The sequence below is a fragment of the Schistocerca piceifrons genome, chromosome 4 (genome assembly GCF_021461385.2).
Source record: "Schistocerca piceifrons isolate TAMUIC-IGC-003096 chromosome 4, iqSchPice1.1, whole genome shotgun sequence".
Lineage (NCBI taxonomy): Eukaryota > Metazoa > Arthropoda > Insecta > Orthoptera > Acrididae > Schistocerca > Schistocerca piceifrons.
Window position 1 is genome coordinate 300,707,919 of NC_060141.1, and position 20,726 is coordinate 300,728,644.

The following is a 20,726-nucleotide window of genomic DNA, read 5'->3' on the forward strand; positions in this document are numbered from 1 at the left end:
TGCACAAATCCATCTAACCACCCTTACAGGGAAGGTGCAGCTAGCGATAGATCAGTGTCATGAAAAATTATACTTATTCAACATTCTTATAATGAAAATAGTCAATGTTTGAGAATATAGTGTAGGTGGAGAAGTAAAAAATCTACTCACCAAGTGGCAGCAGAACACGTACATAAAAGGAGGTTATAATTATGCAAGACTTGCAGCCAGTGGCTCCTTCTTCCACAATAAGGGTTGAATGGGAAGGAAGAGGCGTGAAGGAAAAGGACTGGAGAGGTTTAGGAAAAAGGGGCTTACTGTCCTGTAAGCCTCCCCTGACCTGTGGTTCTGGGTGACTTTTCTGAAATCCATCCCTTTCCCTAAACCTCTCCAGTCCTTTACTTTCACGCCTCTTCCTTCCCCTTTAACCCTTCTGCCGGAACAAGGAGCCACTGACTCTGAAAGCTTGCTTAAGTGTAACCTTCTTTTATGGGCTTGTTGTGCCACACTGCTTGGTGAGTAGATTTTTTTTTATCTATCCAATTACATTATTCAACAGTCTGCAGTTTGAGTGACATTTACAGAGGAGTTTGGTCTTTGTCATTTAGTTAGGGCATGTTTAGCTACAGCCTCATCGCTGGCTCGAACCTTGGACTGTGCCTTTTTACATGGTTTCTCTGGCACATTACAAACTCATTAGCATCTTATGATTTTCAGAGGTAATTTCAAGAGTAAGAATTGTGAGTGATGATACTGAAGAGGCTCTAATTTGAGCCATTTTTGAACACAGAGCTTTTATATCTGGGACCAGTGGTATGCAGATCATTGCAACTGCCTTCTACTGAATAAAATTAGGGTAATAATGTTTCAGCATTAGTACCAATGTTTCACTAAATTTATCATTTTTATTCACTAAAATATCAGGACAAAAATCTATACATGGCATATCTATCCAGTGCTTGGAGTTACTACTGATGTAACATTATCTCAGGAAGAATACCACTTGCTCTTTCACAAAAATTGCACTAACAATATTGGACTGAAACATTGTCTATTTAACTATTTCTGGCATAATAATACATAAAATTTGCGAAATTTGTTGAGGTGTTCATAAATTACACTCCTTTGGAAATAAAAGTTGCAAAGCTACACTTTTTATTTTTATTTCTTTGTTCACTATTAGTTTCAGAGTTGCAGCCTCATTCTCAACCACTCTTGTGTAAAATAATTCATAGTGAGTCTCAGAATGAAGCTACACATTTTGTGGTTTTATTTCTGTGATGACATTTAGCTATTTGATTATCAGATTACATAGCTAACTGTAACCTAAACCATATTTTATTCTCAGTAACAATTAATATCTTATTTTGTACTATATAAATTAATGGCAGTATAGACAGTTGTATATTATTCACCGAAATTTGTATCTTTATGCTGAAACTCCCTCTTCATGTATTGGTTTATCCGAGAGCACCAAATGGTGTTATAGTCCAGAAACTAGCAGCAAATAGAAACCTATAAAATAAAAATGTGCAGCTTTGAAACTGTTGTTTCTGGGGAAAACCATGTCATCAGTTATGGATCCACAAATAAAATTACTCCTTATAAAATAATGGAAAAGTTCATGAGACATTTGTCAATGCCTGGAAAAGCTCTGTGGATAATTTTTTAACTGTTGATAAAACTGATGGAAGTGTACATGGTGTGGATGTTGTTTTTCTCCTTGTCAATAATCACATTTTTGTTGGAAGCAAGTCACTGTCATTGTGGTGAGGCAGTACTGAGAACATTGTTTTGATGTCACACCACTGAAAGTAATCCACTGAACTAATGATGTGAACGGTTGCAAGGTAAATACTCCTGGTAAACAAGTGAGATGCCTGCATGAGCAGCAATGTGCTCATGTGAGCAAAAATGTGCTAGCATTGATACTACCCTCAGGTACTTTAAGTGTGAGATGGTAAACAAGCTGTAGCCAAGCAATCTAAAAGAAAAAGCTTTATTCCAACGCTTCCCAGACATTTCTTTTTAAAATCTTTCAGACTCTCAGCCTACTTTTTCACTTGTACTCACCAATCCTGTAACTCTGGGTAATGATTTGAATGCAAGAAAAGGTTCTCAGACATTTGAGTTGCTATAATTTTACTTGTTTGCTTAGTGTTTTAAATATGTTGATTGTGAAAATTAATCTCTTCAAATTAATAGTAATTTTCTCTCTGTGCAAAAATTTGATGATTAATGTTTTGTGTAATCATAAATTTATGATTAAAGAAAATGTTAATCATCAATTTAGCATATCCTTAAATTGTCTTACAAAAAAGTGCTTGGATGGTGTTGGTTGTTGCATGTTTATTGAAATCAAACACCACTGTTGCCAGTTATGTTGCAGTTTTATTCATACAGTATCTTTTGACTGAATGAGAGGTCATTATCAAGTATATTAAGTGTTATAGCTGAAGACAATACAGCCACATAATGGGACTACTTGTGTCAGTATTAGCTGGAGTAAAAATTTGTACTAATTCTTGCTTTGGAAGAGGATGTCATATGAGAGTGGAGATTCACAGTGAAAAGCATCAAAGACACAAAGGTCTAAAAGAAGTGTGGTTATAATGTTGAAAGTAGGAGCCAGTACTTGTCAGTAATTAGAGATGAGTGCTATGGTGTCACATACCAAATTGATAAAAAGAGATGTTATCTAAAGTATGTCTAACTGATGAATGATGGTCATGACAGTTAAAAGTATTTTTTAGTTAATTTGTTTAAAATAGCAAACTGGTCAGAAGTTTTGTTACAGTTTGTGCATGTAAACTGGTATGGATGGCTGCCATGTGCCTTCAAGGTGGGATGATGACAGCAGCTTTAATACACTTCACAGTTGCTGTTGGCTTGGCGGTATTCCAGGCTGAGACATCTTGGCTTGTAGTAGCAGGGTGCGCCATCGAATAAAAAGGTGTGCCTTGACTATGGTGCTGATGTCATGGAAGACAGATGATGCTTGGTAACCTGTCAGCTTCGTATAGAATTTATGTACTGTCAAATCATGTATATGAATACTAAAGGTATATATAATGTTGCCTTACATATACCAATTGTAACATAAGGAGCAGTATAACAGTGTTTCAGAAAAAGTGCTTCCTATTATCTAGTAGAAAGCTGAAAATTTATCAGAGCTTCCTTGCTACTGCAGTAATGAGGAAATCCACATTAATGCAAACTGTATGATTTCTCTGAACATTGTTTCAGGATGCAGCTTTTCAGAATTTAAGAGTAATAGTGCTTTCAACCTGGACATATGCATTCCTCACAAACTAGAGTGGGCAACAGTTAACATAGTCATGTCTTCAAGGGTTCCATAGTGCTTTGCCCACAAAATTATTGCTTCCAAGGATAAGCTGATAAATTCCACGTTTTCAAATCTCAGTTGAAAGATTTCCTTATTTTACAGTCCTCCAATTCTTTACACAAGTTCCTTGCAGTGGTTGAGAACTTCCCTATGTAATATTTTATTTATTTTATTATCTCCCAATTTTTGTGTATGATTAGCTGATTTGTCTTACAGGATTATAAAAATTCTAATCAGTATTCTGAAGAGTAGGTACTGACTCGTTCCATGAGCAGGTAAGCTTTGGCTCACATGGAACTTGCAAAATAATAACTAAATAAATAATAGGTAGGCAAATTTTCTCTACAATGTGTAATGTCTCTTAGCAAAAGACATATTATGTAATAAAGAGAAAACAATGTGTGTCATGTTTTGTTCTTGTATGGAATTATGTACTGATTTTTTTTATTTAGATAATATCTGTGTCGTCGAGTACTGAAACCGCCACAGACGATACTTATTAAATACCAAACAAAGATGAGAATAGGTGACTAGTATAAATAGTAAAAAATGAACATTAATTTCTCTGTCGTCTTCTTGTAGTTACGTGAGTAGGAAGAGCCTGTGACGTTATATTGTACACTTGTGTAGCATTCTTTTGTCAAGATTGTAAGAGGGACGCCATCAGATATAGCCTTGAAAAGGTGTGTTATTAATTGAATTGTTTAAATGTTTTGAATAGAGTTACTTAGTGAAACCTTGCATTATGATTTGTAATAAGCTTGCCTGGTATTTTATCCCATCCCTTTAAGACATTTTCAGTTATTTAAATATTATTCATGGTGCAGAGCTGCGCTATGAACGAACGAGCCACTGCCGCGGCGCATTTAAATTGCATTAAATGAAATCTATCATACCGCAAAGAAGCGGGCAGGTAATAGTGAAGTAAAATTATTTCTTTCAGCTTTCGGAATTGCAGAGCAGAGCAGCAGATTTAATGATGTGTTTTACAGGTTGACGCGGGCTGCTGATAATATATTTCTAACAGTGCAAAAAGATAATTTACCTTCATAACATAAAAGAAATCTTGCTGTGCATAGTTCTGGTCTGGCAAACCTTATAGTAAAAACATCTTTTTTCTCCGATAATAGTCTCATGTTCTCATGTTAGTCGTGGTACTTATTGTTGTTTTACTGTTAACAAAAATCCACTGCAAAATTTTGATGTTGAACAATCATTGCGTACTGTAACATCAGTATTGATAACGAAGTAGTTTTCATTAACCTTTTCAATAACTATAAAGTAAGGAAGATATGTTGAACTTTATGGCAAGTTACAGTAACGAAAAAATGTTCCTTTAATAGAAAGCCAGATCCAGAACAATAAGAACATAATATATTTTGTTTTGTTGAAAATTTATGATCCAAAGAAAGTCATAGCACAGCATCACTAAAAGGTATTTCGGGGCTCTTTTCGTAGAAACATATTTTATCTCATATATTAGTTGTTATGCGAGTAATAATAAAACAAAGCAAATAATAATACAACAAGCGAAAAATGCTTTGAGCATTTATGTGTGATACAATATATATACATATATAATATGAACTGTGAATTGGTGAGATACGTCACCCACATTAAATACTATCATGAGGGTATAATGTAAAACATATTTATGTAAGTAAATTTTGTTTAAAATTTGTCTTTTATTGCAAAATGTAAAGTCTGTAACAAGATATTTGATGGTAGCATTGTTAAAGAGTACAATATTTATCTCACTGTGAAATAACGTTTAATAATTTATTACCTTGTTATAAACTATATCTCAGATAACTTTGGTACAATATTATTTGCATGAATACTTTGTTCAGTATAATATTTCTTACATTCTTTTTCAATAGCATTTTCTTAGAAGATTGTTATTTGATATGTACATTAATCTACTTTCATGTACTAATCTAATTAATTTACATATATATCAAGTGGTAAGAAAGACATATTTAGGTACAGCTCTTTTCAGTTTAAAGTGTGTCAGAGCATGTTTCCATCGTCAATAATTACAGATTTGTACATCTATACAGAGCTTGTTTCACTAAATAGCAGATGCGTTGGGTTTCTGAAGTGTAACAAGCTGATTTATTATTACAAGCATGCTCTTAAAAACAGCAACAATATCTAAATTTAAAACTGTGTAACATAATGTAGGCCACATATATAAACTAACAACAGATTTATATACACAAGTTATTTACATCATTTAGATCACCATTCTTTCTCCTTTCATGACTTATTACATATAATTAACACAATGGACGAGCTTTTAACAATGAGTAACTTTATAAGTTATATTCTCAGAATTGAAGAAGCTATATATTTCTTTGTTTAATGATGTACAATAAAAAATAGAAAAAAACAAGATTGCATTATAGCATTGAAATAATAAACATACAGTTTGATAATTGTAAAAACTTTTTGTTTATGTGAAAAGTGATTCTGTTTCATACACTTCGCATTCTTGAGTTTGACAGTGTTTTCATATTGTTTGCTATCACATATGAATTCTTGGCCCCTTCGCATACTCTCTTTCACCTGACCACAAAATTTTTTGAGTGGACTTGTTTTGTATTTCTGTTGTAAGCCTAAAATAACAAATAGGTGCAGTGGTACACAATTTTGGCACATTTTACATGTCATAGATTAAGTAATTATATAAAAATACATAAACTTGAACAGCAGCAACCACTAAAAACAAATTTGCAACATGAAGTTTTCTGCTACAACTTTTGTTTTCCCACTTTATATATAGTTCCTTAAGGCATCACAATTCAGTACCAAATTATGTTTCATATTTTTGTTTTCATGTTTCTTCACTGCTTCTCATTGTTGTTTAATACATTGATAGGTAACATTTCAGGAAGAGATAGATTTGTGTGACATTATTCTAGAGGACGATGATGTTTTGTTGGTTGACAATTGAGATATTCCCTACAAAAATAACTCTTGTCAAAAATATCCTTTCTTCAGGTGATCCCAACTATTTTAATAAAAAAGTGCCATTGAAGTGACTTAACTACGACTAGCCACTAAGAAAATTTTATAAAGTACAATATTCACTGATTTTAGTTGTTGTTTTCATTAGAAAGTTAACTTGTCAACAAGGCAGAACAACACAGTATCTGCACCAATTGTGAATATCTATACTAATGTTTCCTTAAAATTAAAAAAATAAAAGAACTCACAACAAAATCAAATGAACCAGTCCTCATCTAGTTTTGTCAGTTTTGGTCCATCATTTTCTTACTTGGAAGTATTTTGTGCCTTCATGTTTTGGTTCTCATTGAACAAGAAAAGAAAGAGCCTTGAGATTTTGACGGCATGTTCTTCCTCCTTTGTAACACTGAGGTGACATTTTCTTACTCTTTAGCAAAGTGATAGGCTGTGCTAAACATTGTGACAAGTTAAAATTGTACAGTGGACTGTGACTGATACTCAGATCTGCCTCTTGTGGTCAACTGCCCTTTCCAAACTCACCTTGTGAATCCACTCTAAGCTTAAACTTGTCACTTGCTCTCCTCCACACTTTCCCAAGGTTCTCTTGCTCTACAGCAAGCTAATTCCCTTGGGAGGGAAATTGAGACTTGGACCATAAGGCTTGCAGTTAAGATGGACCTTGGTATGATTTCTGTTTGAAGGTTAGTTCATAAATGCCTTTCCACTTTTTGTAAATGATACTCTTTTTCAAATGATCACCCTTGTTTTAGCTTAAAATTACACCACGTATTTGTTTGTCTGATGTAAGAGAGACAAAGACAAAAAGGAAGATAAAGAATAGCTTTGGCTAAAAGTTCAATGTGTAACAGCCTTTTTGTTTTTTCATGTCTGCAACTCAACATGTCATCTTTATGGTGAGTAGCAATATATCATTTTCATAATATTGTTGATATTCCAACCTGAACTTGCCATTGTTTAAATATGAGTGTCTCAGTGTCCCTGTGCAAGTCTTTCAATTGGACACCAGTTTGGTGACTTGTGTGTCCAACCTACCCCAGTTAGCCAAATGGGGAAAGGGGACCTACAGTTTAACATGAAATTCAAACCATGTGTCATTTCTGCCAACTCCTGATATCACTGAGAGGTGAAGGCTAGGTTAAACAACACACAGAAAAATCCTTGGTCCAACTGGGATTTGATCTCGCAACCCCTCAGTTTCCAGACATGTGCGTTACTGCTAGACTACCAGACTCAACAGGTGAGCTACTATTTTCCAGTATAGCAACATACTTGTAAAGTTCTCTCAATTTTAAGATCAATTTCCAAATGTCTTATTGAAAGGGTGAATACCTTACAGGATTTATACTTGTCCAGAAAACATTGTGCATTTTCATCAGCATTGGGAATTCGTGCTGGTATTTCTTAGTGGACTTGCCAACGAAACTACAAGGCAGACTCTTTGGTTTGAGTAAAGATTTGTGATGTTCCCTGATACACTCTGAATGCCTAAGGAACTGAAGAAGACTGTTAATATTTCGTCTCCCCTCATAACCTTCAGGATAAATATTGTTCACAAGCAGATAATTGCATAACATTGTGGCTGACTTCGAGTAATGTATGAAAAGCCATGAATCTATCTGTCTACTATGCTCAATACTTAAACTTTGTTGTAAAGAAAAATAGTATGCATAATAGTGATTGCATACAGAGTAATTGAATCAACTTTGCCACAATTAGCCCCTTCCTCAGCAACTACTTTTTGTTGCTTCGTATTTCCAAATCTAATAAAACACAGACAAAAGAAAATCTTGTTTTTGTTTTCACTCCATTCCAAAGAGCTCTGTATAAATTAGCTCTCTTTGTCCAGCTATTGCTGGTTGAAAAAAGAAAGTCACATTTAGTGCATATCAATTCTGCTACATATATGAACAATGGAAAACCCAGAATGGAATAACAGTAACACTACGAATTAGAATAGATTCCTATTCACCACATACGGGAGGTGTTGAGTGGAAGACATTCAGGTAAGATATTACCAGCTTTTGGGGACAAAATCCTTTATCAGATGAAAACACACACACCTCTCTCTCTCTGACATATTTAACTGAACCAAACTATGAGTTTCAGCCTTGGCCACGAGTCAACATTCACCCTCACACCACCCCCACCATCCCTCTCCTCCTTTTAGTCTTTGGTGCTTGTACTGAACTGCTACAGAGTTAAGGGAAAGTAAATGTGTGTTTATGCAAAGAAAGAATGGTGCCTAATGATAAAGATGAGTATTTTTTTTGCATCATGTAGTTCACTTGCATTTCCAGAGGAGAACTAATAATTACATATGTACTTGTACTATACTGTAGCACACGAATGAGGTCTTCTGTAAGGTTGGTCCTCCCACGTGATTAGCACCTGAAATACATTTAAAAACAGAAGAGAAACAGTGAAATACAATTCTATATAGTGGGCTATGGCATAAATATGTTTTCATTCAACTAAACTAAAACAAAGACTATTCTGATAAAAATAAATGTAGGAAAGGAGCATTACAGTGAGAGGCTACGCACTGACTAACAGAATTGTAAATGTTTGTTGTGGGATGTGCTTATCCTCTGCCACAATATGTATCTGGCACCATGAAACCAAACAGCAAACCAGAGTCATAATCAACTCCTATAGCAATCCCATCCATTCTTATACAGAAACCCCTTAGCTTCCCAATAGTAGTGTTAAGAAGTAGAGAAAGGGATTTTACTTCTGTGACAAAGACTTATCACTCATCAGAAGAAATCCCCAACATACAATGCAGGAAATCATCCCAGTATCGTACACTAGTCAGGCCACATCCTACACATCTTGTGACTTTATGGAGAGACATAGGCCAAATAACTGAAATCTCTGCTGGCACCATACTTCCAGTGCTGGTCCTTTTCCATGAAGTTACTGGACTGAAACACTACTTCTTTTTCAGTCTAGATGTGAAATTCCTGGGATTTGAACTGTGATCTGAGTATTAGTTCATAAGTGAATAGGACATTGCCTCATTTTTTCCCTGCTTTTATTTATACCTATTATGAGTTATAATGGAAAGCCTAGGGTGGAATAATAACAAAGTTATGAAAAGGATGGATTGCTGCTCACCATATAGAGGAGATGTGAAGTCACAGACAGGCACAAGAAAAAGGCTGCTATACATTTTAGTTTTCAACCAAAAGGCCTTTTACCAAAATAGAAAACACACATACAAACACAACTCTCAGATGACCACTGTCTCTGACCACTGTGGCTGACTGTGACCATGCCTGATGGGAGCAGAAATCTGGCAAAAGTGGTGGAGGTAAGAAAGAGGCATGGGTTGGGGAGGAAGAGGGTTATTAGGGTAGAAGTTTGACAGATAGACGCTTGTTACATGTCTTATACACATAGAAAGCAGCACAGTGGCTACAGCTTACTTTGTAGATCACATGGCTGCTTTCACAGGTAGCTCTGCATTTGATGGGATAGATTATGCCAGTGACCAGACTGGAACAGGAGGAGGTGGGAAGATGTATGGGGTGGGTCATGTATCTAGCTCTGTTGCAGGGGCAAGGGTTGGGAGAGGGGGGGGGGGGTGGAGTAGGGAAGGATAAGGAATGGATATTGTTTAGGTTCAGTGGTTGGTGGAGTACCACTGTGGGAAGATTGGGAAGAATGGTGGATTGGATATTCCTCATTTCACAGAATGATGAGAGGTAGTTGGAACCATGCCTGAGGATGGTATTCAATTAGTGTAGTCCTGAAAATTATGGAGTCATGAAAGAGTGCTCCTTTGTGGATGGCAGACATGAGGAGGGACTGGAGAGACAAAGTACAGGAGATCTGCTTCTACACCAGGTTTGGAGAGTTAACTTTGGTCTAAGAAGGCCTCAGTATGGTCTTTAATATAACTGGAGAGAGACTGCTCGTCACTACAGATGCAATGGTCATGGGTGGCTAGGTTATATGGAATGGGTAGCAGCTGTCAGAGTGGAGGTATTGCTAATGGTTGATAGGCTTGATATGGATGGAGGTACTGATACAGCCATCCTTGAGGTGGAGGTCAACATCAAGGAAGGTGGCTTGTTGGGCTAAGGAGAACCAGATGTGGTGAATGGGAGAGAAGGTGTTGAGGTTCTGGAGGAATGTGCATAGGGTGTCCTTGGTTCAGATCATGAAGATGTCATCAATGAATCAAACCAGGTGAGGGGTTTGGGATTCTCAGTGGTTGGGAAGGATACCTCTAGATAGCCCAAAAATGGGTTGGCATAGGATTAGGTCATGTGGGTGCCAATTGATGTAACATGGGTTTGTTTGTTGATGGTGTCTTCAAAGGAGAAGTAATTGTGGCTTAGGATTTAGTTTTTCATTGTGACCAGGAAGGAGGTTGTAAGTCTGAAGTCAGTCAGACATTGGGGAAGGTAGTGTTCAACAGCTGCGATGCTACATTAGTATAAAGGGAAGAGATGGGGTGTGCTGGGTAGTCGGGTTTATGGACTTTAGGAAACATGTAAAAGGTAAGTGTGTGGAGAGGGTAAGGGTGAGGAGAGAGATAGACTCAGGGGAGAGGTTCTGGGATGGGCTTAAGGAGTTGAGGAAGAACTGATGGATTTCTGGAATGGGGTCACTGTGGCTAGGCTTGTAGGTGGATGGGTCTGACAGCCAGTGGAGTCCCTCTGTGAGGTTAATTCCTGCAGTACAAACCACAATGGTGGAGCCTTTGTTGGCAATAGGATTATAAGGGCAGGATAAATTTTTATGTGGAGGTTTGCAGTTCCTTCTGCAGATGTAAGGTTTGGTTTCCATGCTGAGGGGTTCGGCAATGATGGCGAGGCAGGGTTAGAGGTTAAGAAACTCTGTAATGTTAACAGAGGGTGAATTAAGAGCAGTCAGTGTGGATCATGTTTGGATGGAGGAGTGAAATGTGCCAGGCAGGGTTCAATATTGGTTTTGGATTTACTTGTAATCTGATTAGTACGGTTGGTGCTGACAAAGTGTTTCCACTGCAGCTGTCTACAGGGAGATAAGGTCTTTAACAAGTTCAGCATGAGTGAATTTGAGAGTGGAAAAAAGGTAAGGTCATTGGAACAGTTTAGGGTCTGGCTTCTTTATGGTGGTGGGAGGGAGTTTCTGAGTGTGTGGTAAATGTAGTAGGACTCTAAGGCAGGGTATATCAGCTATGAGGGAATGTGGTTGAGTTTTGGTGGCTTTTGTAAAGGTGATTAATGATGGTATTCCAAGCATGGGAATAGGAGGTGAACAGGTTGGAGAATTTTTTGAGGTGGCATTGTACATGCTCCTCAAATTCTGGAGGGCACAAGTTTCACTTTGAGAGACTGGATGCAGGAATTTGGAATTGCAGAGTAGGAGAATTTTACCAGAGAAGAGGAAGTATTGCATAGAGGTTTGGACCTGATTTAGATGGTTCTGCAAGACTAGGTTGATGAGGGCTGTGGACTGATGAAATCTGAACAGATAGAGGTCATCATGGAAGGAGGGCTTGCAACTGGAGACGGATATTTTTGATAGATGAATTACTTGGGGAAATTCCACGAGCTAGGCAACAACACAGCAACAGTATCTGTACTCGATTCTGGATGTGGACAGGAAAATTTTTCTCTACTGGTGCAAGTGGATGGAGCAAGGATCCTTAGCAAAGGATAAAAAAATGTATAAACAATGTAAAATATGCAAAAATATGCAGGGAAACCTTACAAAAAGGATGGAATGGATGAAGAATGAGGAAACAAGGTGAAACCTGATGGAGTAGGGCTTACAGTGAAGGGTGAAAATAAACTAAAATCGATGTGAAAATACAATGAGATGATAGAGAAAAAGAAATAAAAAGATGATGATAGTGGCATTCAGGTCATTGGATGGACATGTGTGAAGATGCTTCCAATCTCTTGCCTCATGGCTCTTATCCCTGCAATGGATACAGATACAAGACCTAACCCATACATCCTCTCACCAATGTCTACTTCAGTCCAGTCACAGGCATCTGTTATTTCATCAAAGGCAGGGCTAGCTGTGGAACCAACCATGTGATCTACAGTCTAAGCTGCAACCACTGTGCTGCTTCCTATGTGCACATGGCAACTAACAAGCTATCTGTCCACATAAATGTCCACTGCCAAACTGTGTCCAAAAGACAGTCGAGCCACCCAGTTGCTGAGCTTTCTGCCCAAAATGATATGCTTCACTTTAGTGACTACTTCACATGGTGCACTGTCTGGTTCCTTCCTATTAACACCAGCTCTCCTGAATTGTGCTTGTGAAAACTCTCCCTGCAATATATCCATGTTCCCATAACCCCCCTGGTCTCAACATTCATTAGTTACTGTCCTCCACCTACCTATACCATTCCCTGCTCTTACTCCAGCACTTCACAGCCTTCTATTCTGACACTGCACCAACTAGTCTCTTTCTCCTTTTCTCCTTCTCTCCTTTTCTGTGCCCCTTTTGTCCCCACTCCCACCACAGGTCCTGACTGCACCTGGCAGCCCTAACCTGCCCCCATATCATTCCTGCACACTCCCACAAGCAGCGCTACACCTTTCTCCACACCTACCCTGCTCTCCCTCCTCTTCCCCACCCATATTCATCCTACTTACCCACACCACGTCAGTCATTCTGAAGTCTGGTTGCAGTGGGGGAGACTGTGGTCATGTGTGTACAAGCTGTACATGTGTGAACGTGTCTGTTTTCTTTTTTAAAAGAAGGTGTTTTGCCAAAAGCTTAAATTAGAGCAGCCTTTTAGTTGTTTTTGTGCCTGTCTGCAACTTTTATGTCTCCTCTATATGATTGGTAGCAATTTGTCCTTTTCATAATATTATGAGTTACTGTTTTTACATGAAAAATTGTCTTATGTAGAACACTGTCTCCCTCAGTCTCCTGTGGACATTATGTTACGGGATACCTCTTTTTGTCATGTCATTGCAGCAAGCTCTGAAGCAATTTGCCATACAGGTGCCTACACCATCCTCTCATGCACATGTAACTCAGAGGTGTATAATGTCATCTTCTGTCACTTGAGCATTTCTGCTGATTTGTCCTTTAAGCAGTTACTTGCAGAATCATCAACTTACAGCTACTTTGTTGCTTCATCTTGTGGTTGTTCAGTTTCAAAAGGTGATGGAAGAAGGAAGGGACGATTAGGAGAAGGAGAAATATTAGTGAATGGGGTCAGACAAGAATCTTTAAGCCCCATACAAAAATTATACTAAATGTTTTCTGTATCAAAATGTATGATTATTTTATGCAAAAAAGAATAAAATCTCTTGTCAGTTGCAAGCCATACACAAAATCAAACCGCTTATCGATGGTAGGCAATGAAAACCTCGTAACTCCATCTGTTTTGAAAACCTCATAATTCCAGTAACCAGTAACTCCATTACCAGAGAGAGCCTTGAAAGTGCATGGATTCTCTAATCTCTCAATAACTAGGCTTCTATTATACAGTTTCAAATGTAGCAGCATTATCTGTGCCACTTTACATTTTTTTGAGAAACCGTTTTTGTTTCTCCTGTAAAATTTAACAAAATGGAGTTATGAGGTTTTCATTGCCTACCATCACTATGATTAATAAGACGTGTTAAAATGTGTGATTACTGAACTAACTAACTTCATCCATGTTCCTTTCATTTTATGGGTGTCTTGCCATTGATTCTACCTTTAAAAATATCTGTCTGGACGTTTATGTCACTTAAGAACTAACCAGAATGCTAATGAAGGGTGTACAGATTTTAACAATTTTACTTAATGTTGAATCAGAGACTTACATTCCTTTTGTTTAATTGGCTTAATAAGTGCTTCAGTGCCATTGTTATGTGTCTCCAAGATATCCATATAGAAACATATTCTTAAAAAACCCTGTACAAGTATCCATCATTCACCCATAATCAAGTTTTACAGAAGCTTTATACAGGAACAGATATTGCACTAACAATGGGAATTGCAAAGAAGGATGCAAACAAAATTATATCTTGGTGCATAGTTTTTTCCGTCTGAAATTTGTCACTGAAAACATAAACACAAAATAGTGTCAAGATAGGAAGAAGTTTGTGAATATAGACAGACAAGCAAATTTTCAGACACCACTGGTGGCTTTTTAAGAGAACGTTGTGATCTCCAGACAGTTAAAACACACTTATAATTCCATAGAAGAAGAAAATTGGATGATGTATTTATTGGAAACATAGCTGCCTCTAATAGAACCAGGTTGTTAAGAGCTGATGTATACTGCTTGATAAATCACTAATAGCTGTGAGAGAAGCTTCTCATTTCCAAACCAAATGACAGATTACAGTTCTCTGCACCTACTAAATTAGTGTGGTGGTCCAGTAACAGTTGAGGTGTATTTTATCTTCTTCTAGAGTTAACAGAAGAATAAAAATTGCTTTCCTTCTTCAGCTGAGCGATTGTCCTGTATGCCATATTTTATTAAAGAATATTTCCTTTGATATGTTTCCAAGATGCTTAAGTATGTTATATGGAATTCAGCTGCTATAAGGAACATTGTCATTAGCCTCATGTAATCCTGAATCCCATGTAAATTTACTATTGGAGCCACAGTGATTCATCTTAGGAGATTGCTTGGTTTGAGATTGAGCCACCTTTGCAGTATCAATTAGCTGTTAGTGTCACTCATCTGTTTTTGTATCAAGACATGGCTTTCTGTATGCAAAGGAGTTAAATTAGGTGACTGGTGCCTAGTACACATTTTGTTCTTTTTAAGATGAGCTATCATAGAGAAAAATATCTATTGTGTTTAATTTCTCAAGTAGTTGATGAATATGATTTCAAAGTTAGCCTAGCTGTATAAATGAAAAGACACACTTGCCAGAACTAAGTATTATGCCATGTACATTATTTTTGTATTAATACATATACTGATGTTTGTTGTCCACGTGGCAGTGGTGAATCAGTTAGCAGCATGTATTAGGTTGTCTATTTGACAAAGACAGTAGTGCCCAAATTTCTGCCTTTAGCCATTAGATGCAGTATGGAAGAGGCTTGCAAATGATAGCCCTGAAGGAAACTAAATGAAGAGGGGCTAAGGAGCAACTACTTTACTGTTGTTATTAATGAATTCCTTGTTATGTATTATAAAAGCATTAGTATTTTCTATGTGCTTGAGAAAGATGGGAGCATGGACAGAAAAGTTAGCCAACTGTGCAGGCATCACACAAGGAGATAAGGAAATAGGCCACAGAAAGAGCATTGTGAGTAATCGAAACACAACTGAAATGTTGAGGTACCTCACAGGCTGTCCCATAATTGATGTTTTGCTTCTGTACACATTCACCTCCACAAGGCACAGCAGAACTAGTTACATGTTTAGTTTCAATCATTTCTGATTTATTTCACATCCAGTACAAATGATTCAATTGTTCTGGAAGACATAATTTTAGAGCTTTCGGTGGTCCAGCCTGTATAAGCCACAGCTAACTGGAAGTTTGCAGTGTGAGATTTACACATATTATACCAGATGCTGGGTTTAATCACAGGCAAGCTCCACCAAAGCATTGTCTTTTGAGGAATTCAACTGAGAATAATAGAACTAAGTGGTGCAGCATTATTGTGCTGATGGTACACTATAAGGCACTAGAGCAGAAGCACTTTCAGTGATATGACTACTGGGAAGTTTCTTGATAAAAATACAACTACATTTTATTTCTGATTTTGTTAATCTCAGTCTTTTATCATCATAGAGGTTGGTCACCTTTGGAAAGTTAGGAATATGCTTATTTTTGTATGATATAGGAGAAATAATTATCTACAGTTAAACTGAAATTGACTTCATTCTCAGCTATGAATATCAATACCTCATCTTCCTGTCTTGTTTGGTCACTACAATAATGACTGCAGTACTACCTGCTGCAGGGAGGAATTTAGGATGGTGTGTTTACTAAAAATATGTAGCAGCTGTCAACATGGATGTGTAGCTGACAAATAGTAGTTTTGATTCAACAGAGTTTCTTATGGAGCCATCAGTGAGGTAAAGGTACTTTCTGCATGGAAGGCTGTGGACCGAGTAAATAAATTGGGAATCAGTTTGAGGTTAATGAATGTGAACTATCATAAAAAGGATTCCTCAAAGACATACAAGGCAATTCAAGAAATCTGGGGACATAGACTGATAAAATCAGTACTGGGAATTTTCATCCAACATTCCTGAGAATACAGTTGGTCATGAATATGATGAAATAGAATTATCTGGTAGTGGTACAAAGTACCCTTCACCATGAAATGTATGGTGACTTGTAATGCCATCTCATGGGATGATAAAATGCCCATACAAGGTGGAAGAATTACCAATGATTAACAGCATGAGGATGCAGAAGACTGTGAAATCCACTGCATTAAAGACATGCAATGTGTATCCACAGTAAATGTAGCCTGTAATTGAAAAAAATGCCATGATGATCTCCTGATCGCTGAAAGCATCTTTAAGTCTAGATATAGTGGGGATCTGTGAAGTGAAATGAAGAGAAAAAGATAAGGGTTTCTGGTTACAAAAGTGTAGGGTTATATCAACAGAGGCAGAAAATGGTGTAATGGGAATAGGATTTATTATGAATAGGAAGGTAGGTCAGAGAGTGGCTTCTTTGAACAATCCAGTGATAGAGTTATTCTATTCAGAACTGACAGAAAACCTATATCAACATCACAAGCAGCAGATGAAGAGACAGATAAAGAATATAAGGATACTGAATGGGTAATTCAGTATGTAAATGGAGATGAAAATCTAATAATCATGGTGTTTCCTTCCCCTTCTGGTAGAAGGGGAAGGAACAGAAGAAAGAGTCATGGGAGACTATGAGGATGGTACTAGGAATTAGAGAGCAGAAAAACTAACTGAGTTCTGTTACAAAATTTGGCTAGTGACAGTGGAAGCACTGTTAAAAAATTACAAGAGGCGGAATTATACTTGGAAGAGACCTGGAGATACTGGAAGATTCCAGCTGGAATACATCATGGTCAAACAGAGATTTCAAAATCAGATATTGGATTGTAAAGAGTACCCAGTAAGAGATATATTTTGGGATCTCAATGTAGCAATGATGAAGAGTATCCTGAAATTTCCAGAGGAATCAAACAGCAAAGAAGTGGGATACTGAGGTAATGAGGAATGCACATATGTGGAAAGGGCATTCACAGAAATTGGTTAGACAAACATAGGTACAAGGAAGGTAACTGTGAAGAAATCACAAGTAACAGAACAAATGCACCAACTGATCAACAAAGGAAGGAATTACAAACTGTTCAAAGTAATTCAGGATACAGACATGTAAATCAGTTAAGAATGAAATAAGAAGGAAGTGCAGGGTAGCCAATGTGAAAATGCAGCAGGAAAAATGTGAAGAAACTGAAAGAGGGATGATCATTGGAAGGACTGATTGAGGTATATAGAAAAGTCAAAACAGCCTTCAGTGAAATTAAAAGTAGGTGCATTAACATTAAGAGCACAATGGGAATTACATTTTAAGTGTAGAGGAGAGAAAAGAGAAGTGGAAAGAGAACACTGAGTGCCTCTGCAAGGGGGAGGACTTGTCTGATGATGTGACTGAGATAGGTATGAGAGTCAGTATGGAAGACATAGGGGATCCAGTATTAGAGTCAGAGCTTAATAGTGCTTTGGAAGGCTTATGACCAATTTAGGCAGAAGGGTTAGGTAACAGTCCTTCAGAATTTCTGAAATCATTGGAAGAATTAGCAACTAAGTGATTATTCAAACTGATGTGGGGTATCTATGAGTCCGGAGACAGGCCATCAGATTTCTGGAAGAATATCATTCACACAATCCCAAAGATAGCATCAACAGATAAGTGCAAGAACTATTGCACTCTCAGCATAATGGTCTATACATCCAAGTTGCTGACAAGAATAATATAAAGAAGAATGGAAGAAAAAGTTGAAGATCAGTTAGATGACAATCAGTTTTACTTTTGAAAAGGTAAGGGCACCAGAGCGACCAGTGTGAGATTGCAGTTGGTAACGGAAGTAAGGCTTCAGAAAAATCAAGACTTGTTCATAATATTTGTTGACCTGGACTAAGGATTTGACAATGTAAAATGTTGCAGGTTGTTAGCATTCTGAGAAAAATAGGAGTAAATTGTAGGGAAAGAAAGATAATATACAGTACATACAAGAACCAAGATGGAAAACTAAAAATTGAAGACCAAGAATGAAGCATTCAGATTAAAAAGTGTGTATATATGTATATATCAAAGAAGCAATGGCAGAAACAAAGGAAAGGTTCAAGAGAGGGATTAAAATTCAGGGCGAAAGGTTATCAATGATAACATTTGCTCATTTTACATTGGTATCCTTAGTTAAAGTGAAGAAGAATACAGGATCTGTTTCATGGGACAAAACAGGTCTAATGAGTAAAGAAATAGAGAGTAGACTGAAGAAAGTTGAAAGTAATGGGGAGTAGCAGAAATAAGATTAGTAATAAACTTAATGTCAAAACTGAAGACCACAAAGTAGGTAAAGTTAAGGAATTCTGCTACCTTGGAAGCAGAATATCACATGAAGGACAAAGCAAGGAGGACATAAGCTGATAAGTGCATGTAAAGAGGGCATTCGTGACCAAAAGAAGTCCACTGTTATCAAACATTGACCTTAATCTGAGCAAGAAGGTTTTGAGAATGTGTATTAGGAACAGAGCATTGCATGGTAGTGAATCATGAACTGTGGGAAAATCAGAAAAGAAAATAATCAAAGCATTTGAGATATGATACTATAGAAGGATGTTGAAAATTAGGTGGACTGATAAGGTAAAGAATGAGAGGGTTTTCCACAGAATACTCAAGAAAGTAATACATGGAAACCACTGACAAGAATAAGGGAAATGGTGATAGAACATGTGTTAAGAATAACCTCCATGGTACTAGAAGGAGCGGCAGAGGGTATAAACTGAAAAAAAAAGTTAAGAGATTGTGGAATTTGGGCAACAGTTGTATACCTGGAGTTAGGATATTCTCTGTGCATAAGATCATATGGGTAGATTGGGGATACTGCTGTGGAGAAAGTTAGCGTTAGCAGTGACAGAGTATCAGGTGTAAAGGGACTGCAACTGGGATGATCAGTGATTAGTGTGTTGGATATGGGAGTGTTAGCTATGGGCAGTAGACTGTGAGGGTATTGGCTTATAAAAGTGTAGTTCATTTCAATGGAACTCTGTAATCAGCCATAGTGAGGTATCACAGGTAGTAGAATTCAAGAAAATAGGTATTAGGGGAAAGGTGAGAGTGAGAAGAGAGACATTCTGGAGAGAGGCTTTCAGAATGGCATAGAAATCAGAGTAAGGACTGGAAGTCACTCTGGACTTCTGGGCAAGGATCACTGCAGGAAGCCTTTGAGGCAGGTGTTTCCATTCACTGATAGAGGCCCTCCAGCAGTAATGATAGTAGTGTTGTTCAAAATTATGGTAGTGGAGCCTTTATTGATATCATGAGAGTTAATCTCTCATGAATGCCTTTCATGCATGAAGTGGTTGACATATGCAATGATGAAGAATGGGCTGTGAGGGGGAGGAGTGAGTTAGGTGAGGCAAAGTTGCAATTCAGCATAGAAAGTTGTCCCATCTGAACTGCATCTCTCTGTTTCTGGGTGTCATGTAATTGTAATGAGCTGCAGAACACTTGGGAATAATTTAGGTATTTAATATACAGGAAAATATTGGGTCATATATGAGGCATGTTTTTTAAGTAAGTACTGTTTTGAAATAAAAATAAAACAAGTAGATTTTGCTTAGCAATGTTTTTACATAAAAGCCTGCTCTTTAACTTACTTATCTACATAATCACCGCCAATATTCACTGTGTTTATGTTCGTTTGTGAGTATTTGAAGTGCCTCCCCCAATGGTGAATCTCACAGATTGTGAAATATGCACAGTGATTCATTTTATTAGTGCTAAATGCGTGAAAACAGGTGAAATTCATCATCAGATCAGTGGAGTGTATGGAGAAAACAAATTGAGTGATGTGATGGTATAGAAATTGAAGAGAACTTTTAAAGACAACTGTGTGAATGTGCATGATGAAGTACAAAGTGGGTGACCTTCAGCCATACTGATGTTTGTTGCAGAAAGTTGATGAAAAAGTGAGAGAGAACAGATGCTTTACAATTTCAATGTTATGCGATGCGTTTCCTCAAGTGTCAAGAACTGTGTTTTATGCAGATGTTGCCTAATCAGGTGGTGATTTCTATGAGGATGGTACTCAAAAGCTTGGTGTATGTTATGATACTTTTTGTATGTACTTTTTGTTTTAAAATGGTACTTACATAGCAAATTCACATTTTATAACCTCAGTTGCAGTTTACTCTGATATGTAGGAAAAATTGTAAAGCTTAAGAAGGTTAGTTTCAAATGTGAATGCTAACCACAAGCCCATCTTCTTGTATGTC